Source organism: Coturnix japonica, chromosome 12 (genome assembly GCF_054131305.1).
Source record: "Coturnix japonica strain WE chromosome 12, WE-NBRP24, whole genome shotgun sequence".
NCBI classification, from domain to species: Eukaryota; Metazoa; Chordata; class Aves; order Galliformes; family Phasianidae; genus Coturnix; species Coturnix japonica.
The window spans coordinates 4098149-4125075 of record NC_140674.1 but is presented as its reverse complement, the minus strand read 5'-3'; the positions used below and the strand labels follow the sequence as shown (position 1 = coordinate 4125075).

The following is a 26927-nucleotide window of genomic DNA, read 5'->3' as shown; positions in this document are numbered from 1 at the left end:
AGGAATCACAAGACAGAATCACTTGCTTTACAAAGAGTGATGATACCTTAAACACTGGAAGTCAGGTTTAACAGATTTTTGGTTCAGAATAGTTAGATTCAGCATCAAACTTGTCCAGCAATGGTGGCTTTGACTCTTGCTTTCAAGAGTGATGCTGGACAGCACAGAATCAATCACATGTACCACCCCAAAGCAGGACACTCTCAAGAGGTGCTGCACGACATACCAAATACTTGCTTTCTCAATTAAGTCATAGAGCTGTCTCCAAGGGACAGCCAAAAATAAAACATCCCTCAAAGGGGCACACAAAAGTCAGGCAATGTCCCAGCATTCATCTAAATCAAACCATCGGCTTTGCACAGCACAGGATTTTATCTATCCAGAGAAAAGGAGTACCATGTTTGTAAACACAAGTGATGCCTATGAGAGACAGAATGACAGTCATGCTCAAAACATGGCAGCTGAAGCATTAACCCCACAACATTCCAGGTCAGTTTTGTCATAGTAGTATATAAAACCTGTAGTACTTCACAAGGAGAGTAAGAACAGAGACTACACATCCCCTTCAAGCTGAGAGATATAAGCCTGCTCAGACCCCAACATCTCACTTAGCAGAGAGGCAGGGTTTGCAGAAAGTGCCTGCATCCTTTTCATATAGAATCTAACAGTGTCAGGAAAATAAAATGCCAACAATAAACTACACAATTAGAGCATGTCTGGTTGACTTTCTCCCCCACTCTCTGTGATGTACTAGACTTCACATTTCTCCACAAAGAGGCACTTTTTGTCCTTAAGGCACCTCCTGTTCCACTAGGACACCACTACTGTGCATATTACACACCAATCCAAAGCACCTTTTCTATTAACTGAAGAAAATGACACCAATAAAAGAGAAGCAGCACTAGTGAAGAAACTGATTGTTGGTGAAGATGCAAGGGCAGGGGAGTTTATGCAACTAATTGCTCTCACTGTGATGAGAAGTTTAAATCAAGGGAGAATGTCTTTCTTTAGCAAAATGATTTCTCAGCCAGTATCTGTAAAAAAATAAACAATAAACAATATTCCTCCAAGCTTAATTCCCTAAAGATTATAGTATTACTTTACAATCTGCTCCTTGTCACAGTTCTCACATACAGCTCTGCACCCAATACAAAATGTTAGATACCTTCTTTTAATACAAACAAAACGCAATAGTAAAGAAAGCCCTCGCAGCTGGCACTTGCCAAAGGGCAGCATCAGACAGAAAGGGAGACACACAAGCTCTGCACTACCTATGGCAACAGGCATCAGACATAAAATCAGCAGCGAGAGCCAGCAAATCCACGTGCCCATGGCACAGCAGTTACCTCCAGCAGTCAAGCTTGATACTACTATAAACATTTGACATCATTTTATAAATAGTGAACAGTTGCTAGAAAACAAACAAACGGCTAAAAGCATCTAGTTCTAGCATTATTTACCCTATAGCCTGCTTCTCAATTTTGAAGTGATTCATTACTCTCTACCATTGTTTGGAATTTCACTGTGTCTACTCGTCCCTTCCTGTTCACTACAGCCTGCATCTGAAACCATAAGATGTCCTGCAACTAAGCTACTGCAGGAGAGTGAGGTTAGCAGTGACATGGCTGTGGACGTACTATCACACAGGATGGTAAGCTTACCTCAACCCCACCTTTGAAAAGCAAAGCACATCTAAAATTTATGGGTAGCTGCAGGAGTGAGTGCTTCATTGTTTCGTGCCTGCTCAAGTTTCTGACTCGTTGCTACAGTTAAAGCACAGACAGCTGTGGGTACCTGATCATTTTTCCAGGTGCACTGAAAGCCCATGTCCCTTTGGCTTGCTACACATCAGACTCTTCAAGTCAGGTAAACCAAGCCGCTCCCTGAAGCTGCACCACAGGTAATGCTCAAGACAATCCAGCAGCGAATTCTTCTCTCTAGAAAGAAAAGCAATAAGGAACCTCAGAATCTTATAGAACAAAGATCTGTTTAATTAAATGTTCCTAATACCCATGCAAAATGTTCCATTAGCACATCTTGATGCTACATAGTACATTTAAAGGCAGCAGAATACTGCCAAAACAAAGTATGCACGTTCAAAAAGGGTGGAATCTGGAAACAGAAAGACATCACATTTAGCACATCCTTCCTTAGCATGCTCTATAGTTCCTTTATGTTACAGTGTTAACCTAAATTAAGAAAGCAGCTCCCACAATAGAGCTCACAGCTTTCCATATTCAATGCATACATCTCATTCTGGATTGGATTTTAAAATAACACACTCTAAGATAATCTATTAATGATTCCTCTCACATAATTTTATACCTACACTTCAAATTGTTTCCCTCTTCTCAAGGAAATCTTAGGAAAAGCACAAGCTGTTGCAGTCCTCCACCATACACACAGCTCATCGTACCATCATCCCTCTTGCCATCACAACCATGCAAGCAAAGAAACTGGGACTTCCATTTCTCAGCCTGCTGCATATTCTTCCTACCCCACAAAAATCCAAAGGCTTAGCCCAGCTCTTCATGAAATTAGAAATAATTAACACCTTGAAATTGCTGAACAAGGCAAAGACTGAACTAATTGGTCTTAAAACAGATTGCTTCTACCCGCAGACCTATTTACACATGAAAACATAGATGCTTGCCATCATTTGTAAGGAACTCATTCAGTGGTTCCATCAAATCAATGGCCCCAAAAGCCAGCTAGCCATCAGATTTTAACTACAGTTTAAGGAAAGGAATGGTACACGTACATTCATGTGCACACACACACACATATATATATATACACACGCACAGAAAGATGTGTTTTCTTGCTTAAGGAAAAGCAGATTGCAAGTAGATAGGTACTACAGATGAAACAGTAATACATAATTGAGAATCAAACCACATAAAAAGGAAAAGATTGCATTTGATTACATTACGGTTAAAACAGCACATTGTAACAGAGAGATATTCTTAAAAGACACGAGTGTGACAATGCCTGAAGTTGGCAGGATGCCACTGGAATATATGGCTGAATCTCACACACAAAAAGTACGTCCATTTGAGGCTTAAAACATCAGTTTTAAGCAGAAGTTTTAAGCCAGTAGAATCGTCAACACTCTGGAAGAGAAAGGCTTTGGGGGCCTGAGGTCTTCTGCCACCAGGTGAGTGCTGCTCCTCCTGCATGGGGATTTACTACAGCCTTTACAGCCCTCTGCTTTTAACACACGGCCTTCCAGATTCAACTTGGAAGCTTCTGTGTGTCTGTAAAGCTAATACTCTTGGTAATCAATCAATCAATCACATGAATAAAACAAATACAAAACCACTCACATGCAATGAAGAGAACCAAACTATCTGGAAACAATCCCAGAACACACCTGATGATTAGATTTTTTTTCCCCCTTTCATATCAGCCAAGGATTTGTTTCAACCTATTACTTCTCATCCCAACAAAATACCAGCAGAATGCTCAGCATCTGGATTTAAACACGATCCCCTACAGATGTATTTTATTTAAAGAACTGAACAAGCAGGACACTATTTGCTTTGAAATTCTCCTACAAGCAGTGAAAGCAGAGCTGTGACTGTTGCATTGTATTCAGCAGAGCTCGGACTGCATTCCCTGCATCCGGTTTTAAGACCTGTTAGAGATGCTGCTCAGTGCTGTAGCATGGCTTTGCACTCTCCTGATGGCATCTAGTTCAAAATAGATCATTTTGTGCAGGATAAATACTTACAGGGAAGATGCACGAACAGCACAAAGCCAGCAACTGCAGCTGACTTCTCCAGTCACCTTTGTCCCTGCCTGGCTGCTGGTCCCGGATTATTGCTGGTCTTTAACTACCCGGGCCTTGAAACCCTGAGAAGCTCCTATTCCAGCTCAGCAAGGTGGAAGGGTTTGTTGTTTTAACAGTTGGCTGATTGCAGCTTATCAGCAAGTTTTCAAAGGTTAAACATCACATTTGCATGGCAAAGAGCACAGAAAGCACAAGATCGATTTTGCGTTACTCTTCCTGCTGCAGCGGGTTCCTCCAGCAAGAGCGAGGGCTGCCATACACCTCTGCCCACAGTGCCATCCAGAGAAGGAAGAGAAACGAAAATCCCTGCTCTGAGAAATTATAGCCAGGGCCAGCCACCAAGCTACACACGTATTCCTAATTCATCCTGGCTGAAGCCACACACCAGCAGCAGCTGCCTCTCTCAATTACCAACCAATAGAATGACAGAATGGCCTGGGTTGAAAAGGACCACAATGATCAGCTCGTTCCAACCCCCTGCTGTGTGCAGGGTCACCAACCAGCAGCCCAGGCTGCCCAGAGCCACATCCAGCCTGGCCTTGAATGCCTGCAGGGATGGGGCATCCACAGCCTCCTTGGGCAACCTGTTCCAGTGCGTCACCACCCTCTGGGTGAAAAACTTCCTCCTAACATCCAACCTCCTCTCACTTCTGCAAGTCCAACACCCAGTGCAACTCTAACATCCAGGCTGGTTCATTAGAACTAGTTCTCTCTGGGTTCTTCTGCCACATTTGTGCTGACAGAGTCTGAGGTCTTCGGATGCCTTAAGTGATGTGTCTGATATGTGATAGCTGTACGTTGTTACCTTCTCCCTCTCCTGAAGCAGTCATCACTGAAGTGCTTATTCTACTCTATTTTAGGAACATGGGCTTTTAGCATCCTAATAGCAGTATTTCAAGCTAAAAAAGGTAAATCAAAGAAGTAGAGTGCTTCTGCAGGGAAGATTAAGCACTTATGACATTCCATGGTTCCTGTAAAAGTCTCTGATCAGGCTTTGGAACAACCCTCACTTCTGCAAGTTATTTTCCCTTCTGGTGCGCCCAATAAACAACCATTGTCAGACCTCAGGCCACAGAGCAGCCTGCAGTAAGATCCAAGACATCAAAAATACCTGACTGCTCCTTATAGAAACCAAGTCACTCAACACAGCTCACAGTGTCAGTAGGTAACATGCAGTAGCATTGTGTTATCTAGATCAGGGAGTAAGGAGCTCCTACCCAATTACATCACCTTGATGTAATGAGACTGCTAAGCACATCCAGGTGCAAATAACAGAGGCCAGTAAGGAACAACCGTTCCCCTTTATTTCCTTGAGTTACTCCTATACTGATGAATAGGCTTAGGCTGCTGAAATTAATTTATGAGGGAGACAAGTTGTGGATTAGCATTTCTTATGACTAAAATAACTTATCCAAAAAAAGAAATGAATGCATTCCCTCACCTCTACCTCCACTTTTCTTCCTTTTTCAGCTCCCACCTCTCCTAGACCATAAATTAATCATCATTATCTGCTTCTCTTCCCTCTGTTGTCAGAGAAGAGCCCATTCCCTCCCTTGTTTATATCTTTCTCACCTCAACTAACTCTTCCTATTGTTGGCAAGCTAGAAAGTAATAAACTACAAACGCTACCAAACCTATTGAAAGCTATTCAGCCTTTGGAAATCCTCCATACAACGAGTGCAGGTCAGTAAAGAGCACATACATTTTCCCTTTTAGAAGTATGAATGGATTTCAAAGCACATACACTGATACCCTCTTCTTTTGCACTCTTCTGAAGATTGGGAAAGTACATTCCAGAAAGCAGCCATGCATTACAGAAGCAGGCTCAACCAGTACATTTTTTTCCTCTCCTGCGGTAGTGAAAAAAACTGAAGGAACAGAAACCCACAGCAAAACCACAATTAACCTACAGAGAGAAAAAATTAAGTGCTGCGAGCACACCCACATCAGAAGCCTCTTTTTCGCTGCAATTAGCTGCTGACAGTAAGCTTGCAAAGCCAAGACAGCATTCAAGGTCTTCCACACATCTCAGGTAGGAACACACTACTGCCGAGACAACAGGACCTCAATTTTCAGTGCTGTCTGCTTTGAACTTCCAGCTTCCCAAAAGCTGATGACTCTTCTTCCTACAGCACAGCAGCCTTGGTAGATGTGTGAAAAAAAGAGGCCAGATCTGATGCTAAAAAGATATGGGTGACCACAGAACACTGGTGTGCCATGTTGTTTAAGTGACAGGAAACAATAAATCTTTATATTGACACATTATGATATCGTTATACTGTAACTGCAACGTCCTGTGAGACAATCATGCTATTTTCTTTTGAGAAACTCTTAAAATAAGATAAAAGGCACTCAGCAAATTAAAGAGTTTTCCCCTATCTCATCAAACATTGGTTTATGATCCTGCCTTCATACAGAGGCTGCAGATGAGACACATCCCAAGGAAGTAGCTCACCAACCAGCTCACAAAACACTTCTTGGAGCCCTGGCCTCAGTTGTGCTTTGTGATGTACAACCGTATGGAGGATCCATTCAGACCAAGCTCCAGATGACCACGGTTACTCACAGATCAGCACGTGCTCCCCAAAGAAAGCACAGACACTAATTAGTTGGAGCTGGGGATGCCTACAGGTATGCAACATCTTCTGCAGTGCTTCTTGGGCAACTAATAAAGCTAACAGTCACTATCAGAGCGGTATTTTTCATCTTATTCTTTACTGAAGAGTCAAAAGGAAGCCTCCCTACATCTCCAACTTACAATAGCAGCAGTAGCTCCATTCTTCCAGCACAGAACAGGCTGTAAATATTGGCTGAAAACAGTTATTCCCGCTGGGGACTGGAAAGTGACTGTAATTGTTGGCAGCAGTTGGGGGCCAGGGGAGTCACTCTCATGCCAAACAGCAGACAGAACAAAACACACAAAAAATGACTGCACCTTGCATACACTGCAATCGCTGATCCTAGATAGCATGGAAAGAGCCACAGCCTTGAAACGCCCATGGGATCCTTGTGTTTGTGCTTAAGTTGAAGGAAATAAGTTGAAAGAGGGAATTAAAAAAAAAAAAAAACAATTTTAGAACAGCTCTCCTTGGCTACCAAAACTGCTTAAAAGTGAAATGACTGAGAAGGTGCTCTGCCCTTTGTGTCTCACATTCAAAGCTAAGACAGCATCACTGAAGGGAACATCACCAAAACATCTGCAGACGGTGATGCTGGTTAGGATTTCCCTTTCACCAACAGAATTCACTCCAGAAACACAATCCCAGCATGCTATCGAGGTATTTCTGATCTCAGTAAATAAAATAAACACAAACCATGAACAGAAAATACATATACAGAATGTTGCTTAACAAGTGCAAAGCTCAGCTACATCAATAAAGAATATCACATATTTTTGGCATTTTCTTCCATCAATAATGCCCAGTAATTTGTTTAGCTTTCCATAAGAAATCATTTACATAAGCAGATCGATACGCAGCAATTTCTGAACAAAACAGTTGAAGTTCAGTTACTGAATATTCAACTCCTACCAATTATCTGTATTAGCTAGGTTGCAAATACGAAGATCCAAAGCCATGTGATGCCATGGATTTACTGACTGGCCCCCAAAAGACTAAGTAGTAAAGGGAGAATCCAGAAATAAGGCCAAAAGACGACTCAGTGTATCTGCTGAAGACTACACCAAGGTTTCCACAGGAGGAGACTGCTGGCTGCAATATAAGCAGGAAGTAATCCTTGAGAAATCATTCTGCTCATCTTCTGCAGAACTGCTACCCATTGTACAGGAAGGTGACAAGCTGAGTTTGTAACCTGGTGAACTTTAAGGCTAAAGAGAAGGAGAGCAGTAGCAGGTGGCCTTTGAGATCAAGGTCTTTGCTGCTGCGGTTTCAGCATGTATTCTTTTGCTCCAGGCCATCACTCGCTCTCACACAATTCCCAGAAAGACCAAATTCTGCTTCAGAGGTCAAACAAACCCCTCAAAAAAGAACCACCCCAGTATCTTGGAAACATGAAGCAATCAGAACAACATCCCCCTATCAAGTGCCCAAGGTAACAAAGGTAATCAAGGTGAAAGCACAAGGTAAGACTCTGATTGCAGACACTAAGTATCAATACAGGTATTACTTCTCTACCTTGGGCTTTGTGAAACTCATTTCAGATGACACAAAGGACAATTCTCATAGATCATTAGAAGAGCCAGCTAAGAAGTTAATGCACACTTCTGCCTCCCCTCTGGGCTTGTCTTCTATCTTCTGTGTAAGTAACAAGTTGATCAAGCTTCTTCTTTCCTGCATGCACACAGCTCAGAAGAGCACATCCATCTGCCCTCCCTGCTCTACCACACATTTGCATGCAGTTTGCTGTTTTCCTTCTTTTTTTAAGCACCAGAAAGGGTGAAAATAATCCCTAATCCACTCATATGCTTTGGCATCATTAGCCTAACTTCTGTTGTCACTGGTAACTGCTCCTCACACCTCTTGCAGTTCTGACCTCTGCTGCTATTGTGTACTTTTCCCTCTAACTAGTAAGAGTGAGAACTGATGCATCCCTCACCCCTTTTCCTCCTCTTGTTGAAACCTTATTTCCACTGCTCTAATAGTTCTTGACTTAACTAGGACAAGGAAAATTATTCTGGGCTCCTCTGTCCTAGCAGTGCGGCTATTCCATATTAACCATCCAGAGCACTAAAAAGTCACACTGGAGCCTCAGGCAACCAGTCTAATGTTCCCTTCAATTCATAGTTTAATATAATCACCCAGTATTACCGGATGTGTCTATAGCCATTGCATTCACTGCTACATATATCCACTTTCTTTATGCTGCTGCCAGCAGGTCCCCCCACATCCCTGCCACTAGCAGGAACCCCCCTGCACCTTGAGCTGTCACCTCATCACCTCCTGTACAAAGACACCACTGAGACTACAAATTCATTGTCCTTGCTGCAGTCAGGACCAAATCAGCATAACAAACCCAGTGGAGGGTTTGCTACTTGGAGCTCTCACCACCTTCCTTGCAGTTAGCGCACAGGTAGTATAACAAGCTTGTGCATCAGCAAGTGTGCATCTCATTCACAGCCACTACCATAGAACCTCTGGGACAGAGCGCATTAGAAACAGCTTGAAACCAAGCGATGTGTTGCTGTATGAAACAGCAGCTGAGACTGCTTGCACTTGGCCTCGCAGGCTTCCACTTCAATTGCAGCACACAGGAATGCATTAGTAACAATGTCAGAAAGCCCAGCATCCACTTCATTTATTTTGACGAAGGCTTTCTCTGCCCTCATCTTCACTGACTGCATGTGTCAGAGGAAGGTCAAAATGGCTAAATTTTCTCCTGCACTGTACAAAGAGGTCTGAAGAACAGCAGTAAATTTAGCCCTTTCCATTTTCACCGTGGCTGAAGAAAGAGCGGAAGGAATTTATTACCATCGCATTGACTCCGGCGTAACCTGGCTGCTTTTATCAACATTGCTTAATTTAAGAGATAAAACCAGAGCTCCTTTTTGCCTGAGATTAAAAAGATCCATCAACTCAAAGACAGCGTTTAGATTTCAAGGAAAAATGAAGTGTGGGAACACATATGTGAGCAGGAGACTTGAGCACCTCTCCCAACACGGTTATCTCGACACAAGTCATATTGCAGTGCTCATGCACCAGGGGATGGAGAGTCAGATGTTAAATAAACCAAGTACCTTATCAACGACACGAAACTTCTCCTTTACTCAGTAGTGTTGAGTAAACACATTAGTTTACCAGAAATGTAATTCTATTTCAAGATGGCAAGTGCAAATGTTCAGGAGAAACAATATCTTCTTATTTGATAAGATGACATGCAGACAAATAATGCTAGCTGGCAATCTTGAGCAAAGTGAATGCTGCACCTTTCCCACACCGGCATAGCTCATCGTTATACATGACCATAATGCAATCCAACATTGTGTGATACGTCCACTCAACACATAAACGTAAGAAAAATGTTTACCATACGAATTGTTATACTCAGGAAGCTGGGAAAAACACTGTAACAATCTGTGTGATACTTCAGCTGCTAAAGCTACCAAACTAAGCGACAGCATAATGTGCTCTGCTAACCAAAACGGATTTTCTTCATAGCAGAACTTAATAGAAGGCAGACACATTGTGGCCGTCAGTCCGGATGCTCTAAAGCAGGCTGCAGACTGGCACAGTGAGATCCCAGATCAGGGAGCCCTAAAGTGTTGTTCATAGAGAGCTAATCAAGGGGCAGTGGCTGTGTAAATCAGCTCTAAGAGCATCAGGTCTCAGGCAGATATTGACAGAGCAGCCCGCTTCACCATTAAGTGAAGGCTATCAGATCCCAGCAGCAATACTTCACACCCTGCTGAAGCAAAACTGTTCCCAACACAGCAAATGAAGCATCCAAACAAATCTGTGCACATCTACCAACCGAGCTGTCAAATTCACTGCCCCAGCATCGACAGCAGCTATAAATTCAACATGGGGATGAGTCTGATGGATCTTCCTCTAGGAAACTTGGTGTTTGTCTCCAGCTGTTACACTACTGGTACCATAAATGAGTTGCGTCTACTACAGTTCCTGCTTATAACATGAAATCCTTAAGATCTCCAAAAATGATCTCTAGTGATGGCTAGGATAGCTCCCCTTGGCTGAAGGGGATAACCAACACCCTGCAGGCAGCATCAGTAGCAGCAATGGACTATCTAAGGGTTTATGCAGCTTTCCATCACATCTTTAGTCCCTGCTGGGCTTGAGAGCTCCCACAAAAATGGAGTCATCCACCCAGCATTGGAAACATTTCCCTACCAGAGAAAGTACAGATGGATGGCAATGGACTCTGGCTGGACAGCATTATCTGGTTTGTGAGCCTTTGCCCCATGTCCAAATTTAGTCAAGACTTACATTAAATTGGTGACAAATGATTCTCTCAGGGAGAAAAGAATTTAGACCAAAATCACTGAGGCAAATCCTATAAGGCCAGATGATGCCACTAGGGACAGAAAGACAAAGGACAGAAACTAATCAGGACCCCTATGTCTATGCAAGGTCTTATTCTTAGGACAGAAGCAGACTGCTGTCACTCACATGAAAAATGGGCATAAATCCACAGCCTCAACAAAACCGAGCAGTTATCCCACATCTAAATGCAAGCAAGTCTTAGAGCACCTACACAGACTGGAGGGCAACACATGCCCTACTCCCTCCCAGCAAAGCTTCTTGGTGAGTGCAGATACTCCCAGTGCTCTGCCCCCACATGTAAGCTGTAAATATCCTCTTCTAGAAGGCAGTGACACGGCACCAGTGCTCAGCCACCCTTGGCTAAGGCCACTGCTGCAGAAACACAGCTCACAGCTCTCCAGTCCTAAAGCCCTATCTGCAGCAATCAGCCATCCTTGGAGGCAGTCAAGCAGGAACAAAGTGCTGACACCTCCTGCTGCAGTGACAGCTCCGAACACAGCATGCCTTGGTACTCCCAGGGGAGGAGGCCAGAGAAGCACTGCCTTCAGTGCCCTGTCCTGCGGGAGGGACGCAATCAGAACACACAGCAGATCCAGCTTGCAGGCCATCTGGCTAACCACAATGCTGCCTCTGATCAAGAGGAGGCTTAGAGCCAAGAATCAGTACCAACTGTTTTAATGGAAACATCTCCAAATATTTTTCCAGCTACTGTTGAAAATACGTACCCTAACAAGGCCAGAACAGCAAGGAGAACCAATGGAGATCTCTCCCTACCACAGCACCGTGAGAAGATCCTGTGCTGAGAAAAGCTGCTGAAGTTGTGATAGGAGGTAAGAAACCAGCTAGTCAAATACAAACAAGAAGCTGGAGCACTCAAAGCAGACAGTATCAGAATACCAGCACTAGCTGGTATTTACCTAATGACTCATGCAGAGAAGAATCCATTCATTTAGGTGTACAGACCTACAGTCTGTGAACAGGTAACAGGAGAGCTTATAAAACGACTGGGAGCTCAGCTCTTCCTGACCTCAGAGAACAAAGAAGCCTTGTAGCAAGAAAAACATCCTTCTTTCACAGTCTCTTTCCTCATTCTCACACGGACTTTCTCCAGAGACGAAAACTGCACTTTCCACCAAGATGCAAAAGCAGAAGACACAGAGCACAAGGAAGACCAGGTGATCTACATAAACACAGAAGTACAGATCACATCAGAATAAACACTTCCACATTTCCCAGATTCCCAGTTTTCTAGATTTTTCTAGCAACAGGATTCACAGATAACATTTTACCTCCTAAACACCCTTCATGCAAGCACAAACAGCATCAGGTGTAACTACTGGCTTCTGCAATCACTCAAATGTCACAACAATTTTATGTCGAATATTAATATACAGATAGTTTTATTGGTGCAGAATTCATAGACCAAACTTAAAATATCCTTCTCTTCAAAAATAACTTAAGATCATTATATAAATTCAAATGCATAATATGGAAAGCAAGCAGGGCACTCCAAATTCAATGATTAGTGTAGTTTGAAAGTGTAGGCTGGAAAAACAGTAAATTTTTATATATATATGTATATATATATATTTATATATACACAACACATGCAAAGGACACAAGGCTTCTTTTATATCCTTATTAAAGTGATAGTAAAGTCTATACCACCACGTTTTAAATCTTAACTGTTTGTGACTTTTCCTATTATGATTTCTGTCCTTAAAGGATGGATTTTAAAACATCACTGTACAGTCACCACCTACAGCCCTAAGGGGCTGAGTACAGAACTAACAGAAAAGATACCACAAACTCTACAAAATAAGATGGATTTCATTTCATTGAAGCGCTGTGTTCTTTACTTTGGGGAAATTAATTTACCATCCTTGACAGCATACATTCTTCTTCAGCTGCTCTGAGCAATGATAACATCACTTGAGGTATGACTGCAACTGAACTTGAAAAAGCCTCATCTAATTTAATACAGTCAGCAATCTGAAGTTTGTCTTGCAAACTTAACTTTCCCATCCTGCAAGTAAAACACCTGTGCTTCCCTTACCCTCCAGAAATTATCCATGCTCAAGATAGAAAGATCAACAGGGTGGAATGGTGATACAAGAGGTGTAAAGACAAAGGGACTACTGCAATGGAAAGGTGTTAAAAGGAAAAGTGCTCACCGGTCTCTGAAGAACGAGGCTCACAGGGAAAACTCCACAAGGGAGAGATCCCCAGTCAGAGATCCTTCCCCAGTGGCAGTCAGCCCTTCAAATGAGGTCTAGGAGAGGTGGAGCCAAGCTTTCACTTGTGCTCCCAGGGCTGACTGGGTCCTTTCCCCAGGTGTTCAATCAGTGGCTCAGGCTGTGACTCAATAGTTCCCATACATTCCATCTCCTTCACTAAGCACTCCATATTTTTTCTCTCCCCCGAGACTTTGGAAATTAACAATAATTCATCCACACGGTAGAAAACACACCTCCTTCCCAGATATTTCTTCCAATGGCAAAACACATCGCTTCACAAGCATGCTTCTATGGGCTGTGCCTTCCCACAGAAGCAGCTGCACACTATCTTTGGGATGACTGATGGTCGAGTCCCAAAACATCAAACAGCTCATCTGTCACCAACAAAACCTACTCACCTTCAAGACATGCTAGTTTCCAGTAGAAACGCATGAATAGACTCATTTTGGATGATGTAATGGTCCATCAGTTTCTGCACTTAGGTTTCTTTGCTCATCCTCTCAGAAACAGGTATTCTGAAGATAGAAAAAGAATCTCAATTTAAAATACAGCACGCTCTCAGAAAATGATACCACCTTACATAAACATTACATTTTTCCTGCTTTTTGCCTGGCACACTGAAAGGTCACCTAAAACCAACCTGATAGTCGGTTACTGAACAACTCTGCTGACTTATCTCAAAGGAAGCAGTAAGGACTCCTTGCTTTACCCCTGTGACCCTCAGAGTTTACACATTTACTATCTGCTTTACAGTAGCATATTAAGAATTTACCCTGAAGGTTAGGAATGGATAAGTGACTTTAAAGTCACACTGGTACCAGAGCTAAGAATTACACTGTACTACTGACAGTCCCTCTTCACCTTCTCTGCTGCATTTTCATAGAATCACAGAATGGCCTGGATTAAAAAGGACCACAATGGCCATGCAGTTTCAAACCCCCTCCTATGTGCAGGGTCACCAACCACCAGACCAGGCTGCTCAGAGCCACATCCAGCCTGGCCCTGAATGCCTCTGGGGATGGGGCATCCATAACCTCCTTGGGCAACTTGTTTTACACAGCTTCTCTGCAGAGAAGGCCTTGAGTGTCCTGGTGGCCAGCAGTGTGCCCTTGTGAAGGACTATGGGACCCCAGGGTGCATAGCACAGAGTGTGCCCAGCAGGTGAGGGAAGTTCTTCCCCACTGCTCTGTCCTGGTGAGGCCAAAGCTGTGCCCAGTTCTGGGCTCCCAGTGCCAGACAGGGAAGCAGCAGGGTGAGCCCAGTGGAGGGCTACAGGGATGTTTGGAGCTCCAGAGATCCCTCCCAACCCTTACAACTGATTCTGTGACATTTATTCACTACGCTTGTGTTAATTTCCAAAATATCAACATCAAACTCCTCCACTTAATTCCACCAAGGTTTCCTCAGTAATAGATGAGATTCCTTGGCCTCATTAGGGACACTCAATTCCAATTGCACAACACAAGGAGAGCACTTCACCTGTTTGAGGTTTTGAGACTTTGATTCAGGTTTGGAAAATGAGCCTGGAAACACAAAGTCAAAACTTACAGCTTGTAAACAAGCAAACACCACCTTAGAAACAAATTTCATAACAGGCCCATTTTGCAACCAAAAGTAATTCAAACGCTAGCAAGAATCATCCCAGTTCCATAAGTGGTTCGCTATGAGATTAACCAAGGTCACGTTCTTACATTCAGTCTTGATTCCTCCCCTGAAAAGCCCCCCCCAGGGCACCAACTACATTATGAAGTTCAGTGCTCCTGCACATCAGCACAACCTACATCAAAGCACGCTACAGCCTGCCAAGCACTGACTGCCCAAGGAGAGGCCGCATGACTTCTAAGTGAGAGATATCCGCATCCGAGAGCCCCTTAGACTGTGTGAGAGCTGCAGCTGGATGTTCAGAGATAACTGCCAACTCATTAAAATCCAACAGTAAAAGTTTATTAAATATGCAAGCATTAATGGAATTGGACTAGCAGCTATTTAGGCAGATTAAATTCAACACAGCGCGTCCTGCAGCTCCTCTTATCGCTATTATGTAGGCTGCCCTTTTGCAGTGTCCATGAAAGGGTCACACAGTGGTAGCCAAAGCAGTGAAACCCTCCATCTGTTCTAGTTTACTCAGGTCACATTCACAAGGTTCCCAGCAGCCAGGAAGCCTAGAAAAGACAGCTACTTCCCAGCAACTCCAGCTAAACACGTGCTACTACACCAGACTGCAGGAGATGCAACCTTCCCAAGAGCTTTTACCCTCTTTGGCCACAGCTGCTGGACAAGACCCGTACCTCTCTGCAGGCTCACAGGTAGGCAGGTTTGGTATGTATTCCCAGCTCTCAGTTCTTCTCACCTTTCTGCTGGAGTTGGAAGAGAATGAGGGTGGTGCATCAGACAGACAAGATAGACTAAAGAATGCCAAACACTTAAAAGCAGCACTTCTGTGCCACCTGAGAACACACAACACAAGCACAAAGCCCTGCTTGGAGCTACTCATTTGCAGCTATCCAGAAACAAGCACCAGAGCCCTCCATGCAGACAGTAACCCCAGTACAGCTCCACAAAGTGCAGTTTCATTCCTGGATGACTCTGCAAAGTCTCAGTGCTTGGTGAGTAACTACACCAAGAACACAGAGGTTCATTCCAAGTCTGATATCACTTGGAAGAGTTCTTCATTAAAACTCTCAGCATCATTTGATCTGGCCCAGGGGGCGAAGGGGCATATTTATCCCACAAAGCATAAACAAGCTCATGGAAGCTTCTACTGCACCTCCAAGCAGCTCTGGCAATAACCTTGCTCTTAGAACCATTTAGCACTCAGTCTATGGAATCCAACACATGAATTCAAAATGTAACCTGTTTTTTGGTGCTGTAACTATACAGGTCTCCCACAAAGCCAGCAGAAGACCCCAAGGATCTGTTAGCCAAGAGGGATTCTGACATAAAACAACACCATTATGCTTTGCAGAACCCACAAGCAGCAGCAGCTTGTTCGGGGTCAGATGTACAAAACCCTGCAGCTGGCTGCCTATTCAGTCACCTCATTGAGCTCCCAAACATAACTGTATTAAACCACTCCCATCGAGTTTCCATTATTCTTCCCCAGCAGCTCTTGCCCCCAGGAGAAAACAATGGGTGATTGAACATAAATATAATCTAGCTTGCAGCCAGTACCTCCAAAGACTCTGGTGATGAGCAGGCTACAGGAGGAGCCTCTCATCACAAAAACACAACAAATCAGTTACCCAGCAGCACTACTTCCTCCCTCACTGATTGATAGGCAGGTACATCGAAACTACAGGTCATTTGCATTCCTCAAGTACAATAACCCATTAAAAAAGTACTACATTTGTAAGTGAATCCGGAAGGTCAAAGCACTCTTAGTCATCCAGCTGCTATGTTAACCTTTGCTTAGGAAGGGATGAAAAGAATCCTCCCAAGCAGCCCCATGACTAAAAAAAAACACTTCTAAACATTCTCACTCTGCCACTGAGCAATACCACAAAGAAAGTCTGGTTGTTGTAAAGCAAACAGGCAGGAAACAAATGATACTAAGGAAATTAGGCTACTGCCTGCTGTGGTCCTTGGCACCACCAGCATGGGAGCCCAACACCACTGCTATTCCAGCAGTATTTAACCTCCTGGTGGATCTGAGGCCAGCAATGGAGCTGGATACACAGCACCAGTGCGAAACTGCTCTTCATGAAACACTCTAACAGTCCAGAGACAGGCACTGCTAACTGAGGGAGCATCACTGCTGTTAGTACTAAGCTAACACAGCAGAGACACTGAGCAAAGGCCCGAGCTGTGGCGGTCACGGTACCAGGCACCAAACAAGACAGTGACAATGCAGCCTGACGAGTGGTGCCAGCACAGCAATCCAGAGCTGCAGATGCCAGGAGCATTGGTCTTTATCTGCAAGCTGATGGGCAAATCTGTTGAGCTAAGAAAAGAGTAGCCGCAGCTCACAAACCCGAAGAAGAGAACAAGATGTTTCCTGGCAAGACAAAAGGAGCGTTTTCTCACCCACTTGCTGCTTGAATTGCTGCTTTTCCCTTAACTTGGCTCTGAAGTCAGACAGGCTCACCACCTTCTCTATAAGAAAACTCCAAAAATAGCTCACACAAATGCAGTGGATTCTACTTGGGAACATAGAATGAACAACGCTCTTTGTTCACAGCTCACACCACAGCAACACACTCACACTTGGTGGATGAACACAAGGACAAACGTGGGCCACGTATGCAGAGGAAAAAGATAACGAGACATCAAAGATATCATAGATGTCATCCTCGGAGTCAGGAAATGAAGATCTATTAAAGCAGCCTGCGAGCGCTGGGGTGCAGCTCAATAGGAGCCAGATGGGCTAAGGGAAAAACCAGCTTCATGGGAAAGTTTAGAAGGTGGTGGTTGGCTTTTTATCCCCTATTAAATTGTCTGATGACTCATTAAAGAGTGATGTAACTTTTCAGTTAGGCATGAGACTTACACAAAGAACTCTCCTAATCAGCTCTCCAAGTAATCCTCTGATCACCATCTGGAGTTCAATCTAAATCCTGATCTGTTACGCTAAGCACCCGTGCACCTCTGAAACCAAGAATGTGGTATAAACACACCTGAGATGAACCACATCCTGACTGCAAGTTCACAGAGAGGTAAAAGAGAAAGGAAATGCTTAAAACTGGAGCTGCCTTTTGCTCCTCGAGCTCTTCACAGACATCTCTACATTGCAGAACAGACACAGACTGTGCCAGAGGTAACTCCTGTCCATCACATCTAGGGAGAGGCTTCAAAGTGAGTAAGTAGAAAGGCAGGAGTTATCAACAAAATGCTACAGCTAAAACAAAACCTTTCTTCTGGCAGGCAAAACAACCAGCAGAGTTACCAAAAACATATGCAAAGAATCAGCTATTTCATAAGTAACTCAAAACTTCTTATCGCTGCAGCACGTAGAAATTTCTTTACCTAAAGCACCATACGACAGCAGGATTTTCCAGCTGTAGTTTTTTTGATGGTGGTTTTTTTCCTCCTGATTAACTGGAGCTCCTATTCCCCATGGGGCAAACAAGAAAGTCTGAGATGCCTCTCACTGACAAAGCCTCTTAGCTCAAGAAGTGAGTTCTCTCATATACAGTGCTTGGTGTCACATGCTGGGCTGCCCACAGCAAAGCACTGAAGGCTTAGACGTGTCACACCACTGAGGAACGCATCTAATCTCATCAGTTCCAGAGGAATTCTCCTCTTTTCAAAGCAGTTTATCAGTCACCTTTTAGACCACTGCAAGAAAGTCCACCATGGTAAGAAAAGAGGCATGGAGCAGGGTGAAATCATTGGAGCAAGTATGTTTAGTTCCTACTTGACAGCAAATGCTTACAAGAATAAGGATACTTTTTTTCTCGGTTTGGTTGTTGTTGCTGTTTTCCAAGTTACAATGTATATTAAAACCAAGAAGCTTTCCATGCTGGAAGGAAGAGCCAGAGCCTCCTGACAGCTGGCTCACAGGCACACAGAATTTCTTCCAGCTAGAAGTAGGTACGTTTAAGCATTAAAAAAAGAGTTAGATTAGAAAGCTGATCAGACATGGCAAAGGCAGACTCGAGTCACTTCACCACAAGTACAACCCCAATTACCTGCTCACACCACGCAGCAGAGACTACCAACAGTCAACACCAGTGTACTACAGGATGCTTTAAGATCACAATGCAAAATGAACCCCCCCAAAAAAGCTAATACCTTTTATATTCTTACTTCATACTTGTCTGGAAATGGTGTTTCAATTAACTTCTATCTAATTTGTGTGTAAGGAGGCACTAGAGGCCGAGCCTCCTGGTGAAGGTGTTACCATTGGGGAGAGCAGACTGCTCTAATCTGGAGGGTGAGACTTTTACCTTGTCATTATCTTTGGCACAGTACTTCCCCCCTGGCTCCAGCAACTGATGTTCATAAGGGTTTCACAAGACCAAAGTCCTACGCAACCGGTAAATATTTAACTTCAGCACTGTACTGTGCGGACCCACCTAAAGCATTGGATATAGGAACCTACTTACACTATCTTTTCTAACCAAGAATAATCAATGGCAATTTATCTTCTTTATGAGGAGTCATAAAGATAAACTCTACAAGGACAGCAGTTACGTTTTAGTTCTAATAATTTTAATAGAGGACCCCAAAGTGAATACTACCAGGAAAGGAGATGTAAGCAATGTACTCCAGAACAGGTTCGGGAGGGGGGGGAGGCAGAGGCCACAGTGCAAAAGTCATTTACAACCTAAGCACACAGAGTTCTGGAAGCTCAAGAAAAAGCATTTTATCACTGCAATCCTGCCATTAAACTTTGTCACCAAATCTTACATAAACTTCTTGGACTTCACAAGGCAAAGCTCCACTAAATACCTGGATACAATCTACAAACTGATGTACCACCCCAGACTTAGAAATAATACGATTAGCATGGAGGCTGATGCTTGTTTCCAGGCAGAAAGTCTGCTCTTAGTCTTAGTGAAACACGTTTAGATCCCAGCGATGTTCTTTGCATTCCTCCAATGGAAATCAGTGCTGATAGTCTCACTCCAGGCAGAGATCTTTCTGATGTCTCACACAGCTCTATAACTAAGATTCCAATCAAAAGCCGTACAGAACAATTACCTGTTGATTCCATTCCAACTGTTTTCTTTATCTAAATGTGACTTATTCATTTTTTTCCCCAAGTGCCCCCATTCGTACTGTTTTGAACACCAGTTTCAGCAATGATTCTTATCGGCAATAGTCACTATAGGTAAATTTCTTATGCTTCTACTTACTACTACTTATACTACTACCCTTAGTACCCCTCTACTTACCCTTACTTATACTACTACTTACTTATACTAGACCTTTTCCACTCTGATGCTAAAGCAGACCGGCTCCAAATGTAATGCTTTCCAGGAAGCAAACTAAAAACATCTACACTACTTTTTGTGCAGTGCGAGGGGGCTGAGAATACTGGCCCACAATGAAATAAGGAGACAGACAGTGCTGCACAGCTTTAACTAAACTGAGCGGGACCAGAGGGGAGCAGGGAACAAGAATTTCCAGTTTCAAGAAAGAAGAATAAGGAAAAGCAAAGCCAGGAGGGCAGCCTACCTGTCCAAGGAACCGCAGCCTCGGGCACGCTTTCAGAAGCTGCTGTAAAGCCTGGAATCCCAGCAGTGCCCAGCTGGGCGGGCCTGCCGATCCCATACAGCCTGTGCTCACTGCGCTTCCATCCAGCGCTGAGCGCTGCCAGCAGGGAGCCGGCCGGCCACGCAGGCACTCACACCCCACAGGCAATGAAAGGAGGTAACGGGAGGATGGGAAGGAGGTGCATAGGGCTGCCCTTCTCAGCAGCAACGTTACCATAAGCCTTCTCTCCTGACACTGAACTCTCGCTGACACAGTTACCGAGCAGTGTAAGCTTTCACGGCTCAAACAGAGCCGGAATGAGGAACCAAACCCACCTCCGGACGGCTGCTGAGAGCAGTATTGCTCTTTATTTGCCCATTCTGCTTTGAGGAGACAGGTGTAAAGCCAGCCTACCTTTGGCACAGTACAACTAGAGGGCAGAAGGACGGAACACGAAGCAATAAGGCGACCTCAGCAGCACAACTGCCACGAGAGGGGAGGGTGATGGGTTCCAACCCATTTTCTCCCCACGTTTCCCTTCCTTTGCTCCACGCTGCGGGCACATTACTCACAGCACCTCCACCGAGACAGACACCATGAAACCACTGAAACTACGGCAGACATTTGGTAAAGCCGATGATGGCAGCAGATGTTCCGATGCGCCCACGGCCTCCGAAGCGTTCGGTCCAGACAGGATTAGGACACAGCAATAATCCGCTCCGGGGCTGCCTGCAGACGGACCCAAACGCTTCCACCCGCCCGCTAAAAGGAGGCGACGCGCCGCGGACGCCCCAAAGCAGTTGGCAGGCAGCGTCAGCCCGCCGCCATGCAAACAACTTCAGCTGCTTCAACCCGCTAAACTTCTTTTTGTCGTGCGTGTCAACCTGGGAGCTACGGCCTTACAACAAGGCAGCTCCCGGCTCGGCCAGCGCACAGCCCGGCTTCCCCCATGCCCGGAGCAGTGCCTCATCCCCCGCACCTCCTGCCCACCCCTCGGTGAGCTCAATGAGCTCAATGAGCCCGACCCGCCGCTACCTGCTCCGCTCCCGCCGGGCTCCTGCTGCGCTCCTGCCGCCCCGCCACTTCCGGCCGCCGTGTTGGCGCAGGCGCTGACGGGCGCTGAGGATGGAGGATGAAGAGCCGGCAGCCCCCAGCGGGGAGACGTCGGGGGTGATGGAGGGGAGATGAGCTCGGTGTGTGCGACAACCCCGAGAACAGGGACACTGGAATGAGGGACAGACCCTGCCCGGCTCCAGAGCTGCCAATGGGATGGCCGCGGTGGGCAGTAGTGTACCACCTGGGGCATCGCTCCTAGGCTCAGAGATGGCTATTTCCAGTCTTCCCCACTTATGCCAGAGAGCAATTTAGGCAGGTCGTGATTTATCTGCAGTGCAGCAGTGCTGTGGATGTCCCATCCCTGGAGGCATTCGAGGCCAGGCTGGATGTGGCTCTGGGCAGCCTGGGCTGGTGGGTTGGAATGAGATGCTCACTGTGGTCCTTTTCAAGCCAGTTCAAACCATTCTATGATTCTATGATATGAGCATTTTTTCAGCCAGCTCTCTCAGAACATGACGATGCAGCCTGCATGGCCAAACCAGACATTCAGGTCTCTCACAGTTGCTTTTAACATGATACTTCACTACTGGACAGAAAAGTATTTCACTGGCAGTACACCAACAGAGCATCCTGCAGCCTGGGATGGGGAATAGAAACATGTATTGATTACATAAATCTTATCATCATGAGCAACACCTTTCCAAGCCTCCTTCTAGAAACAGCTCTCTACAATGCCTTGCGTTGTTTTTATTTCTAGTAAGGATGTGAGTATTTACATCATATCTCAGCCTGTACAAATTGCCTGGCATCCTTCATGTTCAATTCCTCATGTTATTCCAAATAGCTGGATTGTTTCATGCTGATTCTAACACAGCAGAACACTGCATTAAGCCATGCATGGGTATATCAAACAAGAGAGCTTACTTAATTCTCTTCATTAGTGCTTTTCTGGGATGCTTCCACTTCACAGTCTTTTTGCTGGTCCATAAAGACAGTGACAGAGTCAATGCTAAGGGACTAAGATACACTGAAGGAGTTACTACGACTTTAAATGAATGATGTTTTCTGAAGATATCCTGAATTTCCATTCTCAGTTCAATTTCCTGCCTGTCAGACTTATGCAGGGCTAGAGAAGAGAGTAAAATCAGAAGGAAAAGATAGCTACTGAAGTCCATACTGCAGTATAGAGGGATGGGAGCAAACATCTCCTGTTTGCTGACATCAGATCTTGGATCAAGTCCTACACTGTTTCTAATGATATTACTCACTGTAAATATTCCATGTAGTGTAAGAAAAAAAGGAGGGTGGGAGGGAGACAAGATATGTGTGACAGCACCAAGTGCTTTTTTTTGCTCATACAAAGAGTTAACAAAAAACATTGCCCTTTTCCATTCCTTAGCCAGTGGAAGATGCAGTGATTGAGTCGATCAAGGGGCATTTCACATGCTAAGCAACAAGGGCTGTTGCTGAAGGTCCCTGCGCTGGGCTGTTCTGTCGGATATAAACCCAAGGTCTCTGCCTGCAGAAGCAGTACCACAGCTTGCCAGGAGGTGCTGCTTTGAAACCATGCAAATATCAGAGCTTACAAGTCCTGAGAGAGGCTTGCAATATTAAAAGCGACTGCCAGATTGGTTGTTCTGGCAGCGAGAACTCCAGATCCTTAATTTGAAACGATGGGTTTTGTTTAAGACAAATAAAATTCTGCCTGTCCACACTGCACAGGCACAGTCCAGAAGGAAGGAGCTGCTCATTAGTAAGGGCAAGCAGTAGCAGGGACCCACTGGACAGACACACAGCTGTTTATGACCTAGAGCCCTTGATTTCAGTATGTATTAACAGTGACAAATACCAGCCTTGGAGACAGGCTCCTCAGTGGAAATTTAAACTCTAGGATAGGGTATTTATTTTGCAGCCCTCAGTATCCTGTGGTGCAGATGTAGTTTCCACTCCTGCTCCAGCTGTGCCTTTCAAAGAGGTCTATGTACCAGCCTCAGGCTCTGAGCTCCAGCTCTCTTTTAGAAACAGTTTACTGGAAGGACCTTACAGTCAGCAGAGGAGAGGTCACATCAGGGTGGGCTTCACCAAAGGAGCCTTTGAAAAGCATTTGATGATCAGATGCTAACAAGTGTTCCTAGCAGATTGAGCCGTGTCCTCTGAAGTACCAAGGTTCACAGATATAACTGGAACAAACACTAACCTGAGCCTCCTGCAAAGCATCTGCGTGTAGCATTCAGCACTTCCTGAGCACTCTGTGGGTCCCAGGAGGCTGCAGAATTGCCAGATAGGTGGTGCTCCGGCTCAAGAGGAAGCAGGATTCCCTTCCTTCTACCACAGCACATGCTGAGGGGCTGGCAGACAGAGCACAACATTCATATTCATTTCAATCTGCCCTTTGATGAAAATCCTTCATTTATATTTCTAGTAATGGGGTCTCTAAGGTATTGGTATTCTCCTTTTGAGCAGCTTTTCATTACTCCAGAATGGCAACGGGTACATGGTATATTTTCTGAGCATCATCCGCTACCATGTAGTCAAAAGACCAGTAATCAAAGGGATAACAAAACGTAACAACACTTACAGGTCTGCAACTATCTCACTGCCTCCTTCTCCTGCTGAAAGCAAGCTTTGCTTACTCAGTCTTCTCTACACATAATCACCGGCTCTTCTGAAATAGCATTGGCTGTTACAGAGACAGACAAGACCAGGACTGTCCCCTTGCAGAGGGTGAACAACATACGAGCTGTTTCAGACATTGTGTTAGCTTCGTTTCTCTTTGTAAAGCAAGGTTTGTCTTCTTTTGGCAGGCCTAGGGCTAAGAAAGCTGCCACCACATCTGATGGTTTTACAGTCAACAGCTGTTTTCCATGGAGGTGTATGCTGCCAGGCAATCTGGAGGCAAGAATCTGCTCCTTAGAAGCACTAGATACTACAGAAGTTCTTGCTGAATCCTATCTTCGTTACTCTTTGTCAATGTAAACTGTGCTAGCAGGCTCTGCAACCTCTCCACCCTCCCACAGCTACCTGTGCTCAGGTACAGCAGAGCTCCATTGCCTTGGATCAAACTGCTGTGAAAATGGAAGACAGCCGAGGTGTGAAAGAAAAGAAAATAAAGGGAAACAAGAAGCCTGATCTGGGGCTGCCCATGCACTCCTCATCCTTCATTGGTTTGAGTTTAACCTCAGGTCCTTGTATTTGGTCCTTGTGTAACTCAGTGAAGTACAGATTAAACACTTAACAGAAAGCTCAGAAGACTTTAATATCCTCTGCCATATAAGCGTAAACTTCCTTTTCTTGTTACCAAAATCTATTTATGTTTAAGAGGATTGTACTGCTTACAGCAACAAACCTTTAGCACTTACTGCAACCTTTCCATCAATCTATAAAGTTGCTGAGCTTTCTCTTTCTCAAAACTGTTTTCTTCTGTGCTTATTCATGCTCAGAAGGGCCCCGCTGTGCCACAACTGTGGTGATTACGTTATTAAAGGACAAGTAAATTGGAGCTCTACATTATAAACAGGAAGTACAACTAATTGGAGTGATCTTTGATTTTGGTCTGGTTAATAAAAAACCAACCAGTTATCCCCCACAGCTCCAAGGTACAGCTTACAATATTTTTGTAAACTCCCCATATGCACTGTTTTACAGGGAAATTGCAGAGCATTATCCCTGGTTTTGTCTTATCACATTTAATATTTACCTTGGGGGGGCGGAACCTTAACCTCTTACCTGAGTTCTTAGCCCTACCCTGCACAACTTTCATTATATCTAGCAGGCAGGGAACCAAAATAAACCGAACAGGGGGAAGTGAAGCCCTCATCCAAGTTGATAGCCCTACCATGCACAACTTTCACTACAAGTGATGGGCAGGCAGCCAAAACAAAATAATCATGATAATAAAAGAATGTTTTAATACTCACTAATCAGTGGTCTTGTCTGCAGGGCTCTTCAACCTGGGGATCAAGGTCCTCCCAAGAATACCTCTGTGTTAGATGACACTGTGAACTCAGGAACTGTTGAGGCTTACCCCATCTGGGGTGCTAAATTGATGCTGTAAGTCGCTCTGTTGTGAAACTCTTCAGGAATCAAACTGGAGCATCAGAAGGCAGGCACTCTGTGTTTTCAGTGCTGAAAGCACGGGGGTTGCATTCCACCTATCATGAATACCTCTTACAAAAGATCTTCAGCTTATGTACATTACTTGCATCACATATGCTGAGGTTTTCTTGGAGGTACAAATGCATTCAACACTTGCTTTCACAACTAGCTGATTCCAAGCAGAATTATCCTTATCTATTTGCTACAAAGACTTAACAGAACTCTCCTTATTTGCTTGGTAAAAAGACCAAGCGGAATTCTCCTTATCTACTTGATACAATGAGAAAGCTCTTCCCATTATCCAAACAAACTTCAGGGCTATCCATCAAGGAACATGAGCAAACTTAACAATTTTGTTACAGCTCATATTAAGCTGGGGAATGAGGAAAGATTTATTCACTGAGAACAGGCTCCCAGGGCAGTGGGCACGGCCCTAAGCTGCCAGAGCTCAAGAAGAATGCAGACACCACCCTGAGACATACGGTCTGATTTTCAAGTGGCACTATGTAGAGCCAGGGGTTGGACTCAATGTGCTGCAAAACAGACCCTGGTCCAAATAAAACTCCTTAAAACCAATGTGTTATTCAGAAGCTGGCATTCTTTAAAATAGCACTGGATGCACAAGGGGATCCTTCCACCTAATCATAGGACAACCAAGCTTGGATAAGACCTCCAAGATAATCCGGTCCACCCACAACCAATATTTCCCACTAAACCATGTCCCTCAGTACAACATCTGAATGCTTCTTGAACACCTCCAGGGACAGTGACTCAAACACCTCCCTGGGCAGCCCATTCCAGGGCCTAACCACTGTTTTTGAGAAATTATTCCTATCATCCAACATGAATTTTGCCTGGCACAACCTGTGGCTATTCCCTTTAGTCTTACTGCTAGTTAAGAGAAAGAAGAAACCAACCTCCACCTTGCCACAGCCTCCACTCAGGGAGTTGTAGGGAGCAATAAGGTCTCCCCTGAGCCTTCCTTTTTCTGGACTGAGTTCCCTCAGCCTCTCCTTGTGCTCCAGACCCCTCACCATGCACCCCAACAGAACAACAGCACATCCCTTATAATACATTTGGGTACAGCACCTCCATGTGCTTGGAGAGAGGTCATGAGACCTCAAGCACCTCTCCCATTCACACACATGTTGTTAGCTAACAATCTCCTAAACAATCTGCTAAAAGGCAGGCTAGACAGACACGCTGATTTCCGAGATTCTCTTAAAAGACCTTGTGGGTCCCTTCCAACTCCGGATGTTCTATGATGGAGGACCTCATTATACCAAGTGGCTGACTTGGCCAGGACCTATAAAAGAGAGATTAGAGATACATTAAAAAATCCCTAAATAAGCTAGCTTTCCACAGCAAGCTATTTAGGTTAAACTACACTGTGGATTAAGCCTACAGCTCCATTGGGAGCCCACCCAGATGACCTTGGGCATCTCCAGAGACTGGGCAGCACCCTGGGAACCTGTGCCAGGGCTTCACTACTCTTTTAGCACGAGACTTTCCCCTTATATCCAACCTAAACCTCCTGCTGTAAGGTTTATATTCAAACACACGGATCACACAGTGACCCCGCAGGGTGCCGTGCCCTGTCGCGTTCCGCCCCGCCCCGCCTGTGCAGGCCGCGCTGTAGGCCGGGCGCCGGGC

General features: G+C 44.7%; 1 protein-coding gene across 5 annotated transcripts in view; it reads right to left on the bottom strand.

Annotated features, from left to right (window-relative positions):
• Positions 1-21338, bottom strand: part of MAP3K13 (mitogen-activated protein kinase kinase kinase 13) — a 55771-nt gene extending 34433 nt beyond the window's left edge. For 2 of the 5 annotated variants that reach the window (XM_015871163.3, XM_015871170.3), the window contains exons 1-3: positions 21159-21338; positions 13385-13501; positions 1795-1937 (exon numbers count right to left, since the gene is read on the bottom strand). The gene's annotated coding sequence lies outside the window, so the exon portion shown is untranslated. Of the gene's footprint in view, positions 1-1794; positions 1938-13384; positions 13502-15274; positions 15344-20105; positions 20249-21158 lie in introns of those variants that run through there. The other 3 variants (XM_085512623.1, XM_015871165.3, XM_085512624.1) reach the window with 3 other exon arrangements.
• Between the last annotated feature and the right edge of the window lie 5589 nt (positions 21339-26927).